The following is a 23,273-nucleotide window of genomic DNA, read 5'->3' on the forward strand; positions in this document are numbered from 1 at the left end:
TTCCCAGATAGCTTTTGCAGCTGTTATTTAGTGCCAATAATTAATAGCGAAATTAAACAATATTAATTATTTTCGATGACCTAATATTGATTATAGTTAATTATTTAACAATGTTTATCGTTATTAATTGCTTCATAATAATTACTACCATTGGCATGGGAAAAAACAATATATATATCACAATATATATTGATATAATAATGAATGATTAATAATTTAATAAATATTGATATTTCCTCTTAAGCGAGTATATAAAGCACGATACTTTCACAATTAATTTTTTATCTAAAATTTTTTATCCTGCAACTAAAATCAGTATTTCTGTTATAATTAATTTCAATTTTTTAAAATTATAATTATGATATTTGTATTATGGTGATATGTATTATTTGTATAATTATGATGTATTTTTTATTTGTATTATTAACTTTATTATGTGACTGTTGAACTTTATTCTAACGTTATTATTTAATTAGAAAATATTATTTTCGTGAATTTAAATTTGATTATATATATTATACATACATATTAAATATTTTCACTAGTATATAATTATAATCTTATTTTCATTTTAATTTATTTATTAACATTTTTTGCTTTTATAAATTCTTGTAATTTTTTAAAATTGGAATCGGAGGCACGCTTTACGTTGAAAAAAGGTATTTTTTCTACAATTAAAAAAAATATTTTTATGGCATGAGTAACAAACTTGTAACAGCAACACGAGATACAAGAATGCATTCAGTATGCGATAGGATACGCAATTGGAGCGTTCAGACGTCAAATAGGGATTTTCGCAATAGAGTGCGCGTCATGATCGCGCTACGTCGCTAATTGGATCGCTGAGCTATTAACTCACAGGCAGGTAAGATTCCCGGTTAGCTGTTGATCCTGACGAAGTTTCGCGGAGACGAGGCGATGACGCCGGTAATTAGGTGATACATACTCTGTACATTCAATGTTTAAAGCTGAGATACTCACTTCATTCTCAGCTATCAAACTGAAGAAAGATTTAAATGATATCTCTTTTTTTTTATACTATTACAAATCACATTTTTTATAATCTGTAGGATAAAGGAAATTATCAAAGATATCAAAGGACAATTTAAATCAGTAGCATAAATAGATTTTCAATTTAACTCATATGTATTTCCTTGCGTCGCGACGTTGATATTGATTTTCATATTATCTCAATAGATGCTTCCGTTTTCGATTCTATTTGATCCAATCGGAAATAGAAATAAAGACAGCGGAAATGAAGGATGCGTGTAGATTTTTTTATATCTCTCCCCATATGGACAAACAGAGGAAGTGATAGGCTAATACTAATAGTGAGAGGCTTATAGCCTCTATGGTTCTTTTTTTCTTTTTAACTTAGATAATCGTAATCCTGCTTATATCGTAATTCAAACGTAAAAGTTGAAAAATCATAACGCGAGCCATATTTGCTCACAGACTCAATATGTCGCGGATATATCACCGGAAGATGTACCGATGTGTGTGTCAACGATTCGTAACTGTAACTGATGTACCGTTTCACTCTTGCTAAATATTAATCCGCGCAACTCTCTTTCTCTCTGTGCGTGCAGTGACGCATGATATCTCTCTGCGAATTTTTATTTCAACAAAAATATTCTATCTGGTTGCATAGAGTACATTTAGCACTTTCCGTTTATTTTGAAATAGATTATTTTTGGTTGAAGTACATCAATCAAAAAGTTCAAATTTGATTAACATATGTTTCTTGACAAATCTGTTAATGTTGTTGAATATTTTTTAAAAATGCAAGCATGTCTTATCTTAATTTGAGTTAGCTTTATTTAACTTGAGTTTTTCACCTAAATAAAAAAAATATCATATATAATAAATAAGAAATATATAGTTTGTATCAGACAGTTACGTAAAACTCAATTTAGTTATGTAAAACTAAATTGATTAATAAATGAATCTTTGAAAAAAAAAAGATAATCTTTTATCTTATCCCAAGAATTAGTAGAGCTTACAATGTCAGTTGGTTAAAAACAGCTTTAAGGACGGAGATTACAAATTCAAATTTTGCTCTCGTTGCATTATTTTGAATGTTTAATTCAAGGATTATTCTCCAATCTAAAGACATCTCTATCTATTCTCTAAAAGGAAGTGATATTTCTAATATATAACGTTAATATTATATTAATTTTTAATGTTATTTTAATTGCGCGTGTTATCAGATATTCTTACATCACAAATTACTTTTATTTCGATGTAATAACGTTTTAAAGTAATAAATGTTTGTTAGTATTTTAACCATTCTAAACATTGTTTTAATATTTAATTTATTATTTAAGTTTCTTAAATGCTTTTGTGAGATTAGATATTCTGGCTCTGCAGCCATTCATTTCGCGTAAGTCTATTCGTGGATCTTACGAGCGATACGCAATTAAGGCGACACTCGTAGCTAAACGCCAAACCCATGTACCCCGTCCACGTTTGATCGAGACGAGTGGACGGCTTGTTAACCACCATCGCACGTTCACGCAAGTGCGCTACTCGAGGTCAAAGGTTCACTTCAGCCTCAGGCCGCAATTGCTCGCCTGTGGCCGGAAGTCCGCGAGAGGACTGTAAGAAGATCATCTCTCTCTTTCTCCCTTCTCGGTTCGACTTTTACGTTCGACGGAATTACGAGCTTTGACTCGGAAACTCTTCTCATCCTGCTCTTTTAATCCCGTCGATTTCTTCTCTTTTGCGAGCAAAAGACCTGATATGATGCTAATATTACTTACGATGCAGAAATATTTCGTGGAAGTGGCTGATTTTACGTTGCAAATCGAAAAATATGTTTGAGACATTTTTAATCTATTCCTTTTTCTCTCTCTCGACTAAAATAAAGATATAAATCTAACAAATTCTAAGAGAGAAGAAGAAGAAGAAGAAGAGAGAGAGAGAGAGGGAGAGAGAGAGAGAGAGAGAGAGAGAGAGAGAGAAGACAAAAATAGAGGAATGAATGCATTATAGTATTTTTAACATATTTTATATACGTTATACATATATAAAATATATACATATGTTGAGTATTACTAAATATTATTAAGATTTACTTTATAATGTTGATTTATTAAATATTATTGATTTTATTAAATATTAGAAGAATATTTAATAAAAAATCTTTCTATGTATTACTTAATTGAAAAACTTTAGTTAATCAGACTTACATGCAGAATTCAAACAAGTAGAACTAAATCAATAAATTTTTTATTCTAAAAGGAGAAAAAATCAATAAAGTTACAGGAAGTGATGACTGAAAATGTATGTCATTGATTTATTTTAATGGACGAGTACGCGAGAAATTCAAGATAATTTTTCTAATTTCCGGAGAAAAAATAAAACGTCGAGATACGACTTCTTCGGAACTTGAAATCATCGTGACATACTCCGTAGTACGAAAATTTAAAGTCTCCTGCGTTACGCGAGGACGAAGAATAGGAAATTAGTTGAGCCGGTAAATTAGTTTTCTTGCGTATATAGGTCGTGCGTAAGTAAAGCTGGGAAAAAATGTATAATTAACGGATAATGCAGTAAGCGCTCGTTTCTCGCTTCATCTTGCTTCTCCATTCTCTTTAAAAATTATTGATGTATAAAGTGTCTTATTAAGTATGTTATAAGATAATCTGTAATAGAATAGTAAAATTTTATTATTATTCATCAGATTAATTTAAACAATATCGGTTATTGATTTTAATTGTAAATTAAATTTACTCTTTCCTTCTTGAGATGTTCTAATTTTAATGATAGACGAACCATAGATAATGGAACCATAAATAATGAATACAAGAGTGAAGAATATAGAATTAGATAATTAAAATTAATTACAAGTTAAATTTAAATTAACAAATTATAATTAAATACAACAATAATAAGTTTTAATAAATTCTGTTATTAATTTATAATATATCTATATTTATAATGTATCTATATCTGTCTGTTATAGGCTATTATCCATATAACAAAAATTACATATATAATTATATCAAATTTTAAGAGCATATAAATGAATAATTTTGTTATTAAATTTTTAGACAGGGCTAGTTAGTGGAGAAAAATATTGTAATAAAAATTAGAATAAAGTTTTTTTTTTTGTTAGTATATTAACATTGTATAACGGAAATTGACGACAATATTTTTGTTCAGATATTACGTTTTATGTTTTATTACATATGTATGTATGTGTGTGAGCCTACGCATTGGTGCATAAATAACATATTTATATAAGACGATAAGATATAATTTGCAAACAATTAGAACGATACTTACAAAGTTAACTGCAAACATATTTCGACTTTGAATTTGAGTCCTCAGTACGAAGTCAAATACAAACTACAATGAAAGAGCAAGAGAGCATCAAATATAAGTATAACCTTTTTCCTCACGGTCATGGATTTCCCCGTCATATAACTTAGATAAGAAAGAAATGTAAAGAGGAGGCAAAAGGAAGCTCACGTATTAAAATAAGATTGAAATAAATTAGATTCAAAAGTTCATTTCAATCTTATTCATCATTTTGTGATACGTAAGCTTCCTTTTCTCCTCTTTTCTCCTTTCTCTTCATATCTATTTTTTTATCTAAGTCTGTGACGGGAAAGTCTGTGACCAGAAAAGAGGTATTTATATCCGATACTCCTTTGCGCTTTTGTTGTAATTTGTGCTTGATTTCCTAATTGAAGAGAATCCAATTCGGAGTCACAACATTTGCAATTAACTTTGTTGATACATTCTAATTGTTTATAAATTATATATCTTATAAATATACTATTTACACAACAACCGCGGAGATAATTTATTATTAAATTTACATTGTAATTAATTTTAAATTTCTAATTCTGTATTCTTCATTTCTATATCCATTATAGTTACAATTTCTGTTTTTAAAATTAGGACATCTCAAAATGAAGGAGTAAAATAATAAACTCATATAGATCTTTTATTTGTATTTGATTTATTTTGAGAGCTATACAGCTTATTTTTATTTTTATTTTAATTATTTTTAAACATGACAAAAAATTTATTAATTGTATTACAAGTGTATTGTAATGTACATTATAAAATTTTAGTATAGGGGTGATTGCGCGGGGGGTGCAGAGGACAAAAGTAGCATTTTGTCTTTGAAGTGTTATAACAGTTAAAATATAATATTTACATTAAAAAAATATGTATCTTTAGACGCAGAATTTATTTAGTTATAAAAGTTTCTTTGGTTTAATTTTTTTATGTAACTAGAAAAACAATTATGTTTGTTTAAAGACTATGAGGAATTTTGTTACGACCGTTCCAACCTCGTAGACGATTGTAAGTAGAGGAAGATAATACATAACATAACTACATAAGTCATAATTTTTTTTACAGCTGCATAAATGAATAACTGGTCCTTTATAACCTCTTTAAATGTCTGTTTGTATAAAGATACTTCTTTTATATAATTTTTCTCTTATCTGTCTTACGTTTTCTTTGTTAACAGCGTTCTATGAAGAAAAATACAAATAACGTTGAACAAAATAATACTAAAATAAAATCAAGTAAGTTCGGAGACAATAAAAAATTACAACTGACCTCAGTATTGATGTTATTATTGTCCCTTAATAGTATTTTATGATTTATAATAAATTTTTAAAATAAAAACTTACATAAAAGTCAACTAAAATATGCAAACCATTAACGCAGATAATAATTAAAATATATTAAGATAATATATTATACTTTTGTTATAAAGAAAAAAAAATATTTTAGATTTTGTGCAATAAAACTTGATGAAAAAAGTAATTTCTCCTCTCTCGTGCATGTTCCGCGAAAACCAACATGTAATGAACGATTCAATGCCGATCTGTCTACAGAATTTTACCATGCAGCCGCATACACATATCTATTATAGTTTAAGAAATATTAACATTACTATTGTCCGTTTGTTACTTTTGTCTCCAATCCCCCCTACAATTCGCAGGGAGGAGAAGGAAGTTAAATACACATATAATTAATTAGTAGATTTTATTGTAATAAATGCTATAATATTATATTTTAGTTTTACAATAAAACTGGAGTTGTAAAAAAAGTATGCAATTTATACTTATAATTTATATTAGAATATTTTCTCTGTATAAGCAAACGTTACCTGTATATGTTTACAAAATATTGAATGTTCTATACAAATTTTTGAGTAAGAGGAATAAATTATTGTGTTCGAGTATGAACGCGATTTTGGCAATCGGTGGTTTCTATTGATGCAACAGCGGCTTGTCTGGGGTTATATTCAGTATTCGGTATTTCGCAAAAATATCTCTCTCGGAAGCCGGACATTCACCAGACGACAAGCCGTAAATCGATCGGTGCGTATACACCATAAGCTCGAAAATTCTCCTGGCGTTTTTTGGAGCTTTCACTTGGAAAAACGAAAAAGATAGGCGGACCTCTTGAACCGACAAACCTATGTACTCATTCTCATTCCGCATTTCGCCGCACGGTACAGCCTTTGCCAAAAATATTATCTATATTTTTTCTATTTATCTGGAATTTTTGAACTTGCATTATTACCTATTAATTACCGACATTGTGTATAAGTTTAAAGAGAAGCAAAGGATAATTTACAGCAAATGTCATAAATCAATTTTTGAATTAAAATTTAGTCAAATCATGATTAATAAAGATGTCTAATATTTTTTACCAAGGCTGTATATCATTTCGATTCTACCAGAAAGGAAATGTCCAATATCATACAATCTATAAATAAATAAATAAAAATATATCTATATATATTATTTTTTTTATAATACACAATAGCATTTATTATGTTAAACTTGTATGATATTAATTTTGATGATTTTTTTATTAATTTGAAGTTATTATATTTTCTTAGCTGAAGTATATTGAATGTTATTATTTATTGCAATTTTCTTGATTATATTTTGCAACTAGATATCTTTGAAAAATTATTAAAGCAAAAGTTATTTTAGTGGAAAAATCTGTTTTTCAATTATTTGTAACTTGAAAGCTATCAATGCTTCAATATTCTTGCTAAATAAAAATCGATTCTCTAAATTGACCAGAGAATCATTAATTAAAACCACGAATTTGTAAAGATGTTGTTTATTATTAAATTAGCAAAATTATTTTTTTCTAATACATATAATTACTTGATGAATATAAACAGACGTCAATATATCGGTAATTTTTGTGCATACTTTTATACTGTACATTTTTTACATAGTATTGATTATGTATTAAGGCACTTTTATTAAATGTCTTGCTCGTTAAATGGACAAAAACTGTAAAGAGCTTTCAACGACAAGTTATTTAATGAATATTTAACGACGTGAAGAGTCATCTGCACCGGTGAATTCTCGTCTGTCGTCTCCCCCAGTTAGAAATTCCATTGTTATAAAAATTTATAGGGTGGACTGACGCATCAGTTATCGCTCGTTCTCGAACGAATTTTTGGAAAAAATATTCCACAACGTACTGTGGTGTCAAAGGTTTGCGCACATTGTGGTTGCATTGTATATGAGTATACGTGTGTATGTGTTATATGGATGTATTGTATGCATATCGTTGTTATGCATGCGTATCGTGGCCGAAATTTCGACTAAAATATCGAATCGATTTCGGAGTAAGTTAGGGTGAAAAACGACCGTGGTTACGTGATGATCACGCAGTAGATTTTCGATATTAAAGCTGATATCACAAGATTTACACATGCAAAAAATGCATATTTATTTTACTGTTATATTTAAATAAATTCTGAATATATTTTAACCTTATTAATATAGACAATAATTAAATATGTAAAATATTTATTTATTGGCATAAAACGTTCTAAAAATTGAATAAAAAGGAACTTAAATGTTTTGATAAAAATGAAAATTATTATCTTTATTATATATTTATTTTTACATACTAATCGGTGATATTATAATTACCATTATCAAATATTATTACGAATAAATAATTTATAATGTACAATATATTCAATTTAATTAAAAATGAAATATAATTCTCTCTCTCTCTCTCTCTCTCTTTCTTTCTCTGTCTCTTGTTTTCTTTGTATTCCTATTTTCATTCTCATCAGTATTAAAAATGAAATAAAAGGAAAAAAATATGCTTAAAAGAGATAAATTATGCAATATAAAAAGTGCTAATACTAAAGACAACATAAGATATTAATTCGTGTATGTATATGGTTTTATTGTTTAAAAAGTATATTTACTGTTATATATGAATAAACTTTGTATTTTAATCTTAGTCTCATTAATATAAATAAGAATTTAATACGTAAAACATTTTACTTATCATAATAAAAAAGTTTTAAAAATTAAATAAAAATTACATACCTTAATTTTGAGTCATCTTTAGTAGAAAAAAGTTGAATCAATATGTTAAAAATTAAACCGTGCCATTAAAACAATATTTAATTCCAGAACAGACCGTTGTAGAACTTGTTTAGTATGCATGGTTGAATACAGTAAAAGTACAGTATGATTAATAGCTTGTCCAATAATAAAATAGTCAAATTATGATAAAGAATGAATGTCAAGCAGTTGCGATGTAAAACGTTTAAAGTACGATGATCTTATGCTAGTGTGTAGTATCACCACACTTTGAATATTTCACATTTCAGTTGCTTGAGATTCTTTATCATAATTGACTATTTCATTATTGGACAAGCTATTAATCATAAAGTTTTTTTTAATCTTTAATCATATGTACTCCACTCATAAGTTCTGCGATGCTTTGGAATCCAATACATTATTTTAATGATACAGCTTAATTTTAACATGTAAATCAAATTTTTTTACTGAAGACCAAAATTGGAGTTACAGTGTATATTTAATACTTTTTAGATAATGAAACGATACAAGTGTAACATATTGTTCTTGGCTTATATATTCTTGTTGGCTTATATATCGACATTTTATGTATTTTATGATTTATTAACAGTCAAGATGTAATCTTTTTGAAAGATTGATAATATCTTTTCCTATCAATGTAAATTAACGTAAATGTTCTCGAAAAGCACGTTACCGACTCTTTTCCGAGATAAAGCATCTCGTTCAACGGCTAGCGATAGATCACCACGTAACAATTAGTGTGGATGGTAATTACGCGAGAAGCTAATTACTAAAAGTCGAACCGTCCTATATCGGCGGCTTGTCAGCGAACCTCGCAGAATGAAACGCGAAAAGTTTCAACACTGTTCTCGTAATTCACTTTTTCTACCATTTTTCCATAGTTATCAGCTTTCGAGCTTTAAAGCAAATGGCGAAATGCGCGGGCGTTTTTCGTGTCTCCGCTGAGGTGAACACTTCAAATTTAGTATAAAATGCGTCACTAGTGAATTTTGCCAGAACTTCTAATATTTTTCGTATATAACCAAAAATCCCTCTTATTTTAATATGATTTATTTTAATATGATTACAAAATAATAAAAAGCAATGTTGATCAGTTGGATTGAGGAAGTTAAGTAATAATGCATTAATTGATATCAATATATCTTAATTGAAATTTAAAATTTCTAATTTTCAATTTTATTTTAAAATTTATTAGAGGATAGATATATAATATATAATTATATACACAGAATATACAAAAATTACCTACTAATTTATTATTAATAATAGATTTTTGAATTAATTTAGAGTCAACAATTAAGACAACAATTAAAACAATTTAAACGATTAAAAAAAACTTTGTTTAATTTAATTTGTCCAAAAATCTCAAATTATAAAAGAAATGAATAATAAACATCTTTTTTTTTTAAATGAAGTAAGAATATTAATTAAAAATAAATGTAGTTTTTGTTGTATTTTTATTTATTTATTTTTAATTACTAATTTAAAATTTTTTTAGATTATCAACATAACAATTATGTATTTAAATTGGCATATTTGGCCATCGAGATTTGCAATTATTTTTTAATTTATTGTATCAGTTCAGCGAATCATAAAATTTGGTTCACCCGTTGATTAAAATATTATGTTTTAATTCTCGCTGAGCAAAATCGCATAATTTTGTTTATTACCATCAATTGAAATTCTATTTTCCATTAATGAAATTGTATTGCAACATTATGAATTATCGCAACTTGAAACAAAACAAATCTTATTATGCGTCCCCATATATATTATTGCGTGATTACGGGGCTAATTATGATCATGCATATTTCATAATTCGAATCTCATATCAAAACAGACCTAGTCGAAATTCATAACAATCTAATTGGAAAAGATAACAATACATATATTGCTATATTTATTTTTGTTACAATATAAATCATTTCAAAAGTATTATATGCGTTAATATTACATACAATACATTATTATATCACTGTAATGATATTTTAATATATAAGTGTATAAGTATATAAGTATATAAGTATTATTTAAATGTCGTGAATATAATTATCGACAAGTACAGGTTGTGAATTACTGATTTAACGTATGGTAATCTACTGTATATTATAAAACGTTAAAGAGTAAAATGCAAAAAATTGCAACGTTTTAATGCAATATAATATTTTAAATTTTTGCAGAGCATTTTAAATTCACATATTCACCCAAAAAACGAAGAATTTAAAAGTATCGGCTGCGCAAGAACTTGGTTTTATAACCAAGTAGGTACATGTTCCCCTTTGAAGTAACAAATTACTTTATAAAGTATTTAGCGCGAAAAAGTTTCTCAGAACTTCGTTATGGTAAAAAAAGGATAAGGAAGAGGGAATATAGAAAAAAATCATGATAAAAAATTTGTTTTTATTTTTTTCTAAGTTTGTTGAACTTTTATCTGAAGAAAATGTACACTATTATTTTGAATAAATTTTGATAATTGGTCTATTAAGCAAATTTAACATAACATTTTTTTAAATAATAAAATTATTGTATAACTATTATTTATATATAATTAATTAAGCAAATACAACAGTTGCCTAATTGTTGAGTAGTCATTGACTACAGTTGATGTATATCATTTAACTTTTTGGTGCACTTTATACTGTTTTGTCACGAATTTACAATACTATACTGAGTATTATGAAAAATATCGCATAAAAATGAACACATTATGACAAAGTTCTTTTTAAATCGAAACGCTAGACATTGAGGAATATAATTTATGTATAACAATAACAAGCAAATATATATATATATATTTGCTTGTTATTGTTATACATATATATATATATATATCTTTATTAATAAAAACATTATAACATGTATATAAAGCAAATTAAATCTCGGGTATGTTATATTAAGAATGGTACCGAAAGTCTAATCTATCAGAATAGATCTGTTTTTGAAAAATTGAGTTCTAATTTTTCATCAAACATAAACTGTTACGTAGATTCGAAAGATAAATTATATACAACACATAAACTTTTATCATTAATTTAATTTCCATGATATATGAAAATACTACCGAATATCGACGATGACGAACGTGACCGTGTTTTTAACACAGCCGTTGAAATTGTCGGGCTTTGCGGCGCGTTAATTACGTGGACATGGCCGCGCGTTGTAGCGAGAATTCCGTTTAATATGTTGTTTAACCTCGGCCGTGTTACCGGCTCGGTTCGGGCGCGTTCCTTTTTTTTACAATATTATTCAAGACAACATACTGTCTCTAAAGCACATGTATCATCCACAATACTCAGGTCTTTCGGAGGTTATAGAGAAAGTATCGATATACCCATTTTATTTTCCATCTCATGTAAACCATTATCCGGCTTTAGAAATAAGAAGTACATTGTGGAAGTAAGGGGTGAGTAGTTGGGGCAACTCTGCATCTTTACACTGTGAACCCGCCGCCGGTATCCTTATATAAATCGCGCGAGAACGCGCGGTTTCCTTTCACGCGGATAAAAAAAAACCGCAAGAGAATCTCGCCCTTTCCCGCGCAGATTCGTGCGGTGTAGGAGGATGGAGGAAGAGATTCACGGTTCGATGGGCCGAATCATCCACTTTGCGAGTAGCGAACTCTTGGAGGACGCCGGTAATGTTTGAACAGAGTCCGCGAGCTGACGAGCGGAAGTTCGATGCGCCGTCAGCGCGCTCGTGCCCCCGTCTAAAATAAAAACTCGCTTCTTCCTCGTCCTCGCATTCGCCTACATCCCTTCAGCTGCCGACAACTTGAACAAATTATCTGCCCCCGTACGCTCGCGGCAAAAAGGAATTTTCAAGCGGAATAAGAATCGAGAACTCGTGAGAGCGATATCATCGTCTGATTTGCGATTCCGCAAATGTAATTGTTCGATGGATTCTTCGCGATTCTTTTTCACGGAAATATTCTGGGAAAAGTTGAGGCTGCCGAGTATGTCGTCGCCGTGAAGAAATGACGGGATATTATGGCCGACATCAATTTTCTCAGGTCCTTTGAGTGACGGAATATTGCGAACTTCAGAGATAAACTTTGAGCGGGATGATGTAAATTTAACGACTAAAATTAAGTACGAGGATGAAATTATTGAGACACGATAAAGCTATTATGGTACAGATTTAATTTTAAAAACACGATTTTAAACGAAGAATATATTATAGATAAACTAAAATTCGAAACTAAAATATGAAATTACAAAACTAAAGTTTATATTTATAATTAAAGTAATTTGAAGAGATATTATATTACCACTTTTACAACTCTGTAGAACTTGTTATAGAGCATTCGCGATTATTTCAATATATGACAAATTTGTTATAAATATTTCATAAGAACGTTATTTTAAGATTAGTTACATTGATCTTTCCGAAATCAATTTTATCGATTAATTCGAAACGCAAAGTGTTTCTATGTTTCTGAAAGTAGCTCTACTCTTTCTTTATTTCCTCGCCAAAGTGAATGAAAACGGTTCCGCCTTCGCAATCTTTTCGATGATGACGTCTCATGCCTTTGAGATCTAGGTGCGGGATCTTCGCTGTTTTCTTTACTTCTCCACTTCCTATCTTTACTTTCGAGGTTTCGAGAGGTATCAACCGGCACTCGAAATATTAAGGAATTCTTGAATACGAAACTGCGCTATCAACGTGCATTTTATTTAAAGAGGAGAGAGAATATCTTTCAAACATTCATGTTTAAATATAGAGTGATCTAAAAGTACTACATCTAAAAATGTTAAGAAAAAGAATTAAAAGATTGTAGCTAATTTTGGAGATGATAGAATGAAATACACAGAAAAAGTTCCCGATGCTTGTCCAGGTAGCACAACTGATCTATTTAAATTTAAAAAGTATTTACTTTCTTAAGTTCTTTATGAATTAACGTAATCTGTTCGAATTAAACTTAAAAAGAAATAAAAAGTATATGCAAATGTATTTATATATTTATATACATATTTTTATATATATGTTACTTTTAATAAAAATCAAATTATGATTTTTATTCTTACACAAAATAATTAAGAAATAGAAAAATACTAGAAAAAGAATATCTTTTGAATTTGAAAAAAATTTCACAATTGGTGATAAAAAATTTCTTTAGATTCCCTCAGAAATATTTTCAGTAATAGAACAAAACAGAAATTTATTTAGTAAGTTGAAAATAAAATAGAATTCGTTTTAAACTTTCTGTGCTATCTGGATACATTTAATGCTAAATTACTAGTTTTTATATAAGAAATCTACAAAAGAAATATGAAGCGTGTAATATAATCGGAAATTTGTTTCTGGGAGTTAATAATTCTCTCTCTTCTTCTTCTCTCGCTCCTGATGTTCGATATATAGTGCAGTCATAAGGGCTATACGGAATGTCGTGTAGTCTCCGCTCGGTGTAAATTACGGCCGGCCTGTAACCGGGAAACTCGATGTAATTTCCCGACGGTGACGATTAGACGCGCGAAACATAGAACGCAAATTCTCCCAGAAGGGGTAGCAACGTGACAAATCCCAAATATTTGGTGGAATATGCGCGAGGACACGACGCGAATACGAAAATGCTCGAAAAACGGATAAATTAATATGTAATATGTCCTCTCTCCTCGATCAACAATTTCATGCTAGAGTGATATTTTATTATTGAATATAAGGGGATATAATATTTTATTATTGAATATGTACATATAGTTATTTTTTAAAAAGATAATATATTAATACATGAAACAGTAGAGCAAGAAAATTGAAAATCCCAGAAAATCCCAGAAAATTGATGTCGATATATGTGATTAATAATTAATTGCCCACGTGCTGCTCAACTTATCTCAAGTTTAATTTACCGGTGGATTAATGGCCGAATTAATTACGGAATAGAGGGTAACGCTGTTTTTTCATCCTCGTCCTTCGTTTCTGTACAGATTGGATGCAGTTAACTGATCGAGGCAGCGAGCAGAACGAAATTTCCAGGATATTGAACTACGCGAAGGAAAGTGAAGCTTAACGGTGAGTACAAGAACGTTTGTTTTAAAGTCAAAGAATGAAATAAAAGGAGATACTATTTAGAATGAATCAACAGACGTAGAAGAAAAGAATTTAAAACAATTAAAAATAAAGAAAGTGTATAACTTTTAATATTATTTTTTTAGAAGATATTTAAATTATATTATTATTTACATATTTATATTATTATTTATATTACTATATTAGTGTTTTACATTATTTAATTATATAAATTTATGTACTATGCATGTATTATATTTTTATGAATATTAATTATAAAATTTTTCATAATTTTATTTTATTTTATTCTATTATTTTATATTTTATTTTATTATTTTTCATAATATTTTACTTTTAAAATTTAAACATCTTTAAAAAATAATTATCTTTAACTTATAAATAATAAAAATAAATAAAAGTAAAATAAATTAATTTTAAAGATTAGAACATTAAAAGATGAAATATATTATTAATAATAAATTATTTTCTTACTCGTATTTTAATGTATTTTAAATAAGATTTTATTTTTATAATAACGATATTTTTGCTCCATATTTATATCAATTTTATAAAAAATTTATTGTAAAATTATATTGATTATTATATAGAATGTCATTGTTATATAGAATGGTTATGTAATAGAATATTTAAATCAATTGTTACACAAGTACTTTGCAATGAATTTGATCTTTTGACGATTTTTAGTTTTTATAAAATTTCCAAGAAACAAAAACGCGAACACACGCAAATATAAAATAACGCTTAAATTAAATCAAGATCGTATTTTCCCGCATGATTCGGTTATCGTGCCAAATATATAGACTTCCGTGGGAAATTCCTTCTTGTTCCAGCTAATTGAATCCGAACAAAGATCTATAAAGCTGATGGAATTTAATCATCAGTTATAACTGTGATATAAGGATGATGTAAAGATTTTTAAATCATAATTATGTATATTTTTTTAAATCTAATTAACACACGAAAAATTATTAAACTTTTATTAAAAACTATTTTATTTATTTTTAAGATATTAAATGTTACATGTAAAGCTGTTTAGTGTAATTCCAATTAATATTTTAATAGCATTTAACAATAAATACTAATAACAATAAATACTAATTTTTAAAACAAAGAAAAAAGTAATGTGAGAAATAGACCGTTAATACCAAAAAAGTTAAGATTTACGGAGATTTTATATATATATACTCACTTGCATGTGCGCAAGCGATACATATTTTACGATACTTAACGTTGTGCCCGCATGCGGATGTCGGATAGTCTTGGTTTTGTTTACACACGACGTCTTAAGGCGAGAGATTGGAAGGAGCTGTTTGTCTAACTAACACAACTTCCGTATGATAAGTTGGTAACTATACTTGAACGTATAAACAGCTCGCTAAGTAAAATAATTCTGTCGACATGTACTCAGTAGACACTATTGATATGCTTTTTTTTCAAATTCAAAATGTTCAATTAATCTGTTTCATATCGTATATTATATACAATCTACTATGATATAATAAAATGGATGTATCGAATGGAAACATTAAATAAATCAGTTCGAATAAATCCTCAATTAAATTAAAACTGTTTTAAAAAGTTTCTGATCAAATAAATCGAAAAATTAATCTCAGAAATAAAAATAGTTTTCAATTTTAATAATATTTAGTAATGTATTTTTGCGTAGATTCATATAATTCCTTTTCTTTCTACATAATTTAATTCTTGCAATTATTTTTTACATATAAAAATATCAAATAATAATTGTAAAATATTTAACATAATATATTTTGCATAACATATAATGTATTTTATTTTATTTTTATATACTTCATCATAGAAAATGTGTCATAAAACTATATTTTATTAGTATATCGAAAAATATTCACTGTGTGATGATTCTAATATTTTCATATATGAAGTGACATGATTAATTTTTCGATTTATGTTAGATAGTTTTTATTCCGATATTGGACAAATACTACTCAAATGATTTAATCTTTTAAATCTTAAAATCTTTTTTCACAAATATATAATGAAATGGAATATTTTCCTTTCATATTGGGCAATTTTTTAATTTATATGCATGCTGTACTGCATATCTATTTTATTTAACTGTCCACCTAGACATTGTCGACAGACATCCTTCGATATTCTTTGATGTTGCATTACCGGACAGGATTTAATCAGTCGCAAGTAATTCGGCAAAAGCGCAGAGCAAAAGGTGTCACCGCGAGCAGCGGTTTCGGCGGAAATGAAAGGCTCCCGTGCACTCTCGGTGTATATTGCAATCGTGGCGCTTTGTCGTTGCATGTGTCGTGGACATGGGAATGAAGTGGATCAGCCAAGGGTAGTCGATTTAAGAGTCGTCATTAACGCCTGAAACGTATTACAAGTGTGTTATTGACAGTGCAAAACTACAATCTCTTGCAATCGTTTATATGATTTCAACAATATAAACGACATTATTAATTACTTGATTTTAAGCGAATTGCTTAAAATTAAAACGACATAATTTTATTATCGAAAAATATTATTCTGTTAAATACATAAAATGTTCCTTCATTTAAGCAGGACATTTTAACACATAATTTATAAGTCTTTAACCTTTTGACTTTCATACTAACTTTCTAGACTTATAGTTTGCAAGTAGAGCGAGCGGTTGACTTCAAAACATTTTCTGCATAATAGCGTTTAAATGTTAAAATTATATTAAAATATAATAAACATATTAATAGTTATTAACACAATGTCGTTTACTTTTATTTTGTAACGATTCAGAATATCTTCAAAATTAACTATAATAATGAAATAAATATCATAGAGAGAGAGATTTGATATTATATACATACTCTAGTTGTTGTATAACTTGTTATTTTTGTACAATAACACACACACACACACACAATTCCGTAAATAATATAAATATTATTAAATTAATATTAATTTTTTTAATTTTTTGTAAATAAAAATTAACTCTTTAAAGTATTATAATAATAATATAATATTCCCAAGAATGGACCACCCCAAGTAAATAAAATATCTTTTTCAAAATTATATATGTTATTATATGTATTTATTTGTCACAACAAAAACTTATAATTTAAAAAAACAATTAAGAAGATGCGCAAAATTATCAAAATCTTATAGCATAATTATTCAGAAAAATCATTTTTTCCAAACGATTCGCTCCGCATGACAGTCAAAAATTATAATATAATTTTGTGAATGATTTAGTTTATTAAATAATATCTCTTTGAAAAATAGCTTTTAGAAAATGTTAAAGCATTTCTAAAGATTCCTTAAATAAACTGTAGTAACTTAAATTCGTTCTTTTTAGATATATCTCTAGAAATTATGTCTAGCAAATGTTAAGATGTTTATGCCATCTGCTGCGCACGAGGAAAAGAAATATTTATTTCTCCCCTTGGTGCGCTCTCACTACTCTTCACATTTGTGTAATTACGTGACCATGCGTAGAGTGAGAATGTGAATGAAATATGTCACGCGGTCACGCAAATGTGAACAAGTAGGTGAGCAGTGTAGAAAGAAAAATGGTAAATGATAGGGAAACAAGAGGGTAAAAAATATGGCGTTTCGTAGATGCCGAGAATAATGCGAATGCACTAATAAATTGTTGGTCAAGTTTTTGAACGTGTAACAGTTTCGCCGTGGGTATTGTTGAAGGGTGTTGCAACGGCTGGTGCCGTTGTAACGCCGTAATGGCCGCTTTAAATAGTTTAATGAATATGGAAGACAAGGTGCATCGCAGAGTTCCATTCCTGAAGTTACTCGGGCAGCAATAATATTCTCGCGATGCACGAAACACATTGTTCCCTTACCTCTAACACGATTTATGGAACGAAATAATATACTGCATGATTAGTAAACTGAACCACACATTATGTAAATAAGAGTAGAGTGCCTAAAATCAATGAATATTTTCTTTATTTGCAAATTTTTTAACTTATTTAAAGTTATCTTTTTTCGACAAACTAAGCTTTAGAAGAGAAAATAAATGGATATATTTATATTTTTATATAAATATATCCATTTATTTTGGATAGGATTATATTTTTTAGTTCGTCTAAGAAAGGGATTTTATTTTAATGGAATTTTAGAACGTTTAAATAACATTTTTATATAATTAATTGTGTTTGTATGCTTGTTTGTTTATTATCTTGTTCATTAATTAAATTTATTATTTTATTTCTTGACAAATACGTATTTAATTAAAGTAAAATATTATCTTTTTTCATTAGCAATTATTACTCTTTATGATAATAGATTTAAACACAGCATAATTATTTCAGTTCATTATATATGATACGGCGATACTATGTTCTGTTTTACGCTCCCGTTATATAAGGAAAGTACTGAACCAGTGCTCGAATATTAATAGTTCGCCGGTAGATAATAGCAGAAAAATGATAGTCGACTATTAACTTTCAGTGCACTCGCGTGCAGCCACTAATGATCATGACAGTGGTTACAATAGAGACGAGGAATAAAGATCGACTTCGACGATTGTTCAACGTCACTCGCACTTTGCAAATAATTGTCCGTCATTTAATTTGCATAGTATCGCGCTGGTAACAATTTTTCCTAACGCATTGACTCATATGCATAACAAATTATTTCCTTATTTAAAAAAAATATATACAATTTAAAAAGTTAGTAATATTTCTTATCAAGAAGAAAACATTATTTTAGTCCTACATTAATTTAACCAGTCCAATACCTGGTCCTCATTGTTTCGAAATCAGGCAGCGGCAGCAAACCGTTTGTTGTACAGTTTACACAAGGGAGTAAGGTAAGATCTATGCGCGACGAATCGATTTCTCGAGGATAAACGCCCGGGCGGGCAAATAATCGGGCGCGTTCGAGGTGTCGTTATAAGGGGACAGCCAGATGTTATCGCTCGGCGAGATGGTGGTCCGGGACGCTAGGACAATAGATACCCAGCCCGGTCGGGATTCGGCCGTTTGGATGCACTCCAGATTGTAAGCTAGAACAACAAGCAAAATCCCGTCTACGTCGCTGATTCGCAAGAAGAGACCAACCCGCAGCGAGTCTTGTTATCAACGCTGACAAAATATATTTGCGAGTAACGCAAATAACAATTTCAAATATACAAGTGTATATGTATAAGCTTATTTCAAGAAATTGCCTTTCGTTGCATATGCGACGTCATATTCTAAAAGTACTACTTTTCTGAAACTCATGTAATATAAACATTTTGTGTGACAATCAAGTTAGATATTATGATGCGTATACCTACAATGTACGAGTATATTTGAAATATCGTGTAATATTTACGAGTTTTCAAATAACAGGAAAATTATATGAACGTAAAAATCGTTGAGAAATTTGTAGAAGATTGCTGTGAACTTTAAAAATGCAAATAAGACTTTATAGAAAGAAAAATTGATAAATAAAACGAGAAAAGTGAATATACATAATTTAATATTTAAGATAACGAACTTAGAAAGCACATTTTCTTAATATATCAAGAATACAGTAATAATTATAGTAATAATTTTTTAGTTATGAGTGATGTAGAAAGAAAACTTTTTGAAAAAAGTATATTGTGTGTGTACACTAAAGAAAATCGAACAGAATATAGTATAAAGCTATACCTTTCAATAAATTTGAAATAAAAATTTTTAATAAATTTATTTTAATATAATTTGTAATTATATACAATATAGAAAATTTTAAGATAAATGATGACTCGTTTTTGCTAAGAAAAAAAATTATTTCAAATTGATTAAAAAATATATCGTTAAGAAGTAATAAGTGATCAAATATGCAGAATTATTTATTTATTTTAATTTTTCGAAAATACTATTTTTGAAAATCCTTGATGTAAAATGTTATTTTATGCACAATTATCTCTAACAGTAACCCATTATGGAAAATAATCCCCTGAAAAGTGAGAAATTTGTTCATATTCTAAGAAACTATCCGCGTTATTTCGTCATGAGATTAATTATCGACGTCGCATAAATATCCGACGGAATCGATCGACGCATTTGCGAAAAGCCATCGCACTCTACCTACCCCTTGGTTGAAATATTTGCCGATGCATACCGAGCATGATTTAAAAGGGCAATTTCGCGATAGTAACCGCAATTAATAACGGCGCCGGTCGTTATATACTTCTTCCGGCGCGTGGCGATCGATTGACAATGGATTATTATCGATCGATATCTTTGGCCCATTGTTGTAGCTAACGGTTATTTCGTCGAGGAGTTTGTCCCGATTGATCAGCAGAATCGGATTGGATATACGTTGTTCCGGTGATTGCACCAGGGATGCAAATTGTAGCATCGTAGTCATTGCCGTTGTGTCGCGCGAATTTGATTATGAAAGCAAACGCGCTACGTTCGATGGACGCTGTTGTTGCGTATAAATTTTGCAATTCATCGGCATACTTCGCAAATAGACACGAACATATTTGCATAATTTGTAAAAAATCATTAAGAAATTTGCAGCATTTATAGAAAAATTATTCGATTGCAGTATTTTGAAAATTTTTCGAATAGAAATCCATCTAGCTTTTACCTAATTAGAGAAATTTATTTGTTTTTAATTGAAGAATTGGAGCTAATTATTTAATTGTTTGTATAAAAGGAATTATTTAAAAATCTATTCCACAGTAGATCTTAATCATGTAACTGTCAGAGGAGAGAATTTTCATAAGTGTCAAATGTGAATCTCCTTAATTCTATTTCTGAGAGTACATCATTTAATGGTTTTAAACTGTTAACTCTGAAAATAGTTCAAAACTAATCGAAACGTTTGTGTGGAACAAAATTATGTTATTATATAAAAGTAGAAAATTATAAATTAAAGATTATTCTCTACAAAACAATCATGGTGTATTAGCTCTTATTAGCCCATTTTTAAATTATTAGATAATTTTTTTTATTAAAAAAAAAATATATATTAATTTTATATTTCAAGTTTGTGAAAAATTTAGGTAAAGTTGCAGTTAAATATAGAAAGAAAGCCTGTATGAGCCAACGGAGTTAACGATATGTGAATTATTGTGTATATTTATTATACATATATATATTTAACAAGAATTATATACAAAAGTCTAAGTACACATAAAATCTAAGTCATATGTTTCACAAATAAGTTTGAGTCTTCTTCGGTGTTTATTGATAATATGTAATCAAGTTAGTGTAGAATCTTTAATCCGTTACAGTTGCAAATCAAGCGTTTAAAGAAATTAAAGCCGTCGTATTAAAATAATTGAAGTTCTCTTATAAAATCTACAATATTATTAATAAATATAACACAATAATTTTCACATCATTAACTCAGCGTTGGCTCATACAGACTTTCGTTTTATCTTTTACTTTATAATTCTTAGAACTTTATTGTTATTGGAGTAAAAAAAATTACATTAATTAATCAAGGTACATAAAAGAATTTTATTTTGTTTTAAAAATGCAACTTTAAAATCTTTTAAAGCGACTAAAACGAATAGTTTCTGTAGTTTTGCAAGACTAGTACAAAGTAGGAAAACTATGAGAAAACGACAAAACATGTAAAAAAGAGGAACAGCCATATTCAGGACTATCCTACCAGTACGCTCGCGAATTCTCTCTCTTTCTCTTTTTTTTTCTTCTTCTTTCCGTGGTCGAAACGGTAATTTTGTATGGAAGAACGTCAAGAATTTTAGCTCGGTGGGTCGGGAACTGAATCTCCTCCAACTTTACGTCCAGCATGGCAAGGAAAAGCTCGCTCCGCTAACAAAGCAAACTTTTCTCAAGAGCGGTGAAGAAAATGCCACGGCGTGCATTTCGTATGCGAATTCTGTCGACTTGAAGGATGCGTCACGAGAGTGCATTCTCGAGTCTTTGCTATTTTTTGATCGGGGTCGTATGAGTAACAAGTCAGCTGGAACGCGTCGATTATGTGAGATGAGCAGACACTCACGTATGTGGTGCGGAATTCATTAATAAGAGACGTGACGTCGCGATCCAGAATTGGCGGATGCTGACGTGAGCACATATTATTGGATCGTATAAAATGTAATATGTTTATCTAAATTGCTGTAAATAACTTACTATAATTATCCTCGCTAAAGCTAAATTATGTTTTAATAATCAGCACGATTAATTTTCTTAAATTTGTGGAATTATCATAATAATGTTATAAAAATTATAAAAATCTGAAATTTTTTATCGTAAAGTTGCACGATTTCTCCATTAATTAAAGGGTAAACTCTACGTGTGAATCTACGTAACGACGATCTGCGCACATTTGCTCTTGAAATTCATTGTTGCGGAAGTGAATCCACACGGAAAGTCAATGCAAAGGAGAGATGTCGGTCTCGTGTCACAGGCCATCTACCTGTCGTTCACACATGAGAACCAGCGTATCGTTGACACCTGTTCGAGCGGATAAATCACACGTACGTCGTTGGCGGCGTAACACGCGCCCGGTTATGTTTGGCGTCTCTTTTACAAGCTGAGAGTGAGGTCGAGGGTGAGAGACGGTTTTGAATGGAGCCGCCACAAGCACGGCGATACCCACCTGTTTCATCGGTCGGCGAACTTCGCGAACTCCACTCGTACAATTCGTATTCCCGCGTAATAAATGTGATAAATAAGCATCGTGTTTCAAGATGTTCTAATTGCGCGTCGTTTTTCTGTACTTTGTTGCAAAAGTATGTTATACAGATCAAAAGTAAATGAACTAGTATCCTTCCATTCGTAATCCTTTTTATATTTGATTTTTTTACTCTTATATTTTTTATATTAAAATTAAAGTAATTTAATATATCATATATATATATACAATATATAATTAAATATTATATTACATTCAAAAATGAAATAATTTTTTATGCTACAATTAATATTAAAGAAAATATAATTT

The 23,273-nt window shown here is 29.1% G+C and overlaps 1 protein-coding gene across 2 annotated transcripts in view; it reads left to right on the forward strand.

Annotated features, from left to right (window-relative positions):
- Positions 1–23,273, forward strand: part of LOC108752440 (connectin) — a 135,947-nt gene that overhangs the window by 53,604 nt on the left and 59,070 nt on the right. For both annotated transcript variants that reach the window (XM_018493253.1, XM_018493252.1), the window contains one exon: positions 14,294–14,378. The gene's annotated coding sequence lies outside the window, so the exon portion shown is untranslated. The remainder of the gene's footprint in view (positions 1–14,293; positions 14,379–23,273) is intronic.

This window comes from Trachymyrmex septentrionalis, unplaced genomic scaffold (assembly GCF_001594115.1).
Source record: "Trachymyrmex septentrionalis isolate Tsep2-gDNA-1 unplaced genomic scaffold, Tsep1.0 scaffold60, whole genome shotgun sequence".
Lineage (NCBI taxonomy): Eukaryota > Metazoa > Arthropoda > Insecta > Hymenoptera > Formicidae > Trachymyrmex > Trachymyrmex septentrionalis.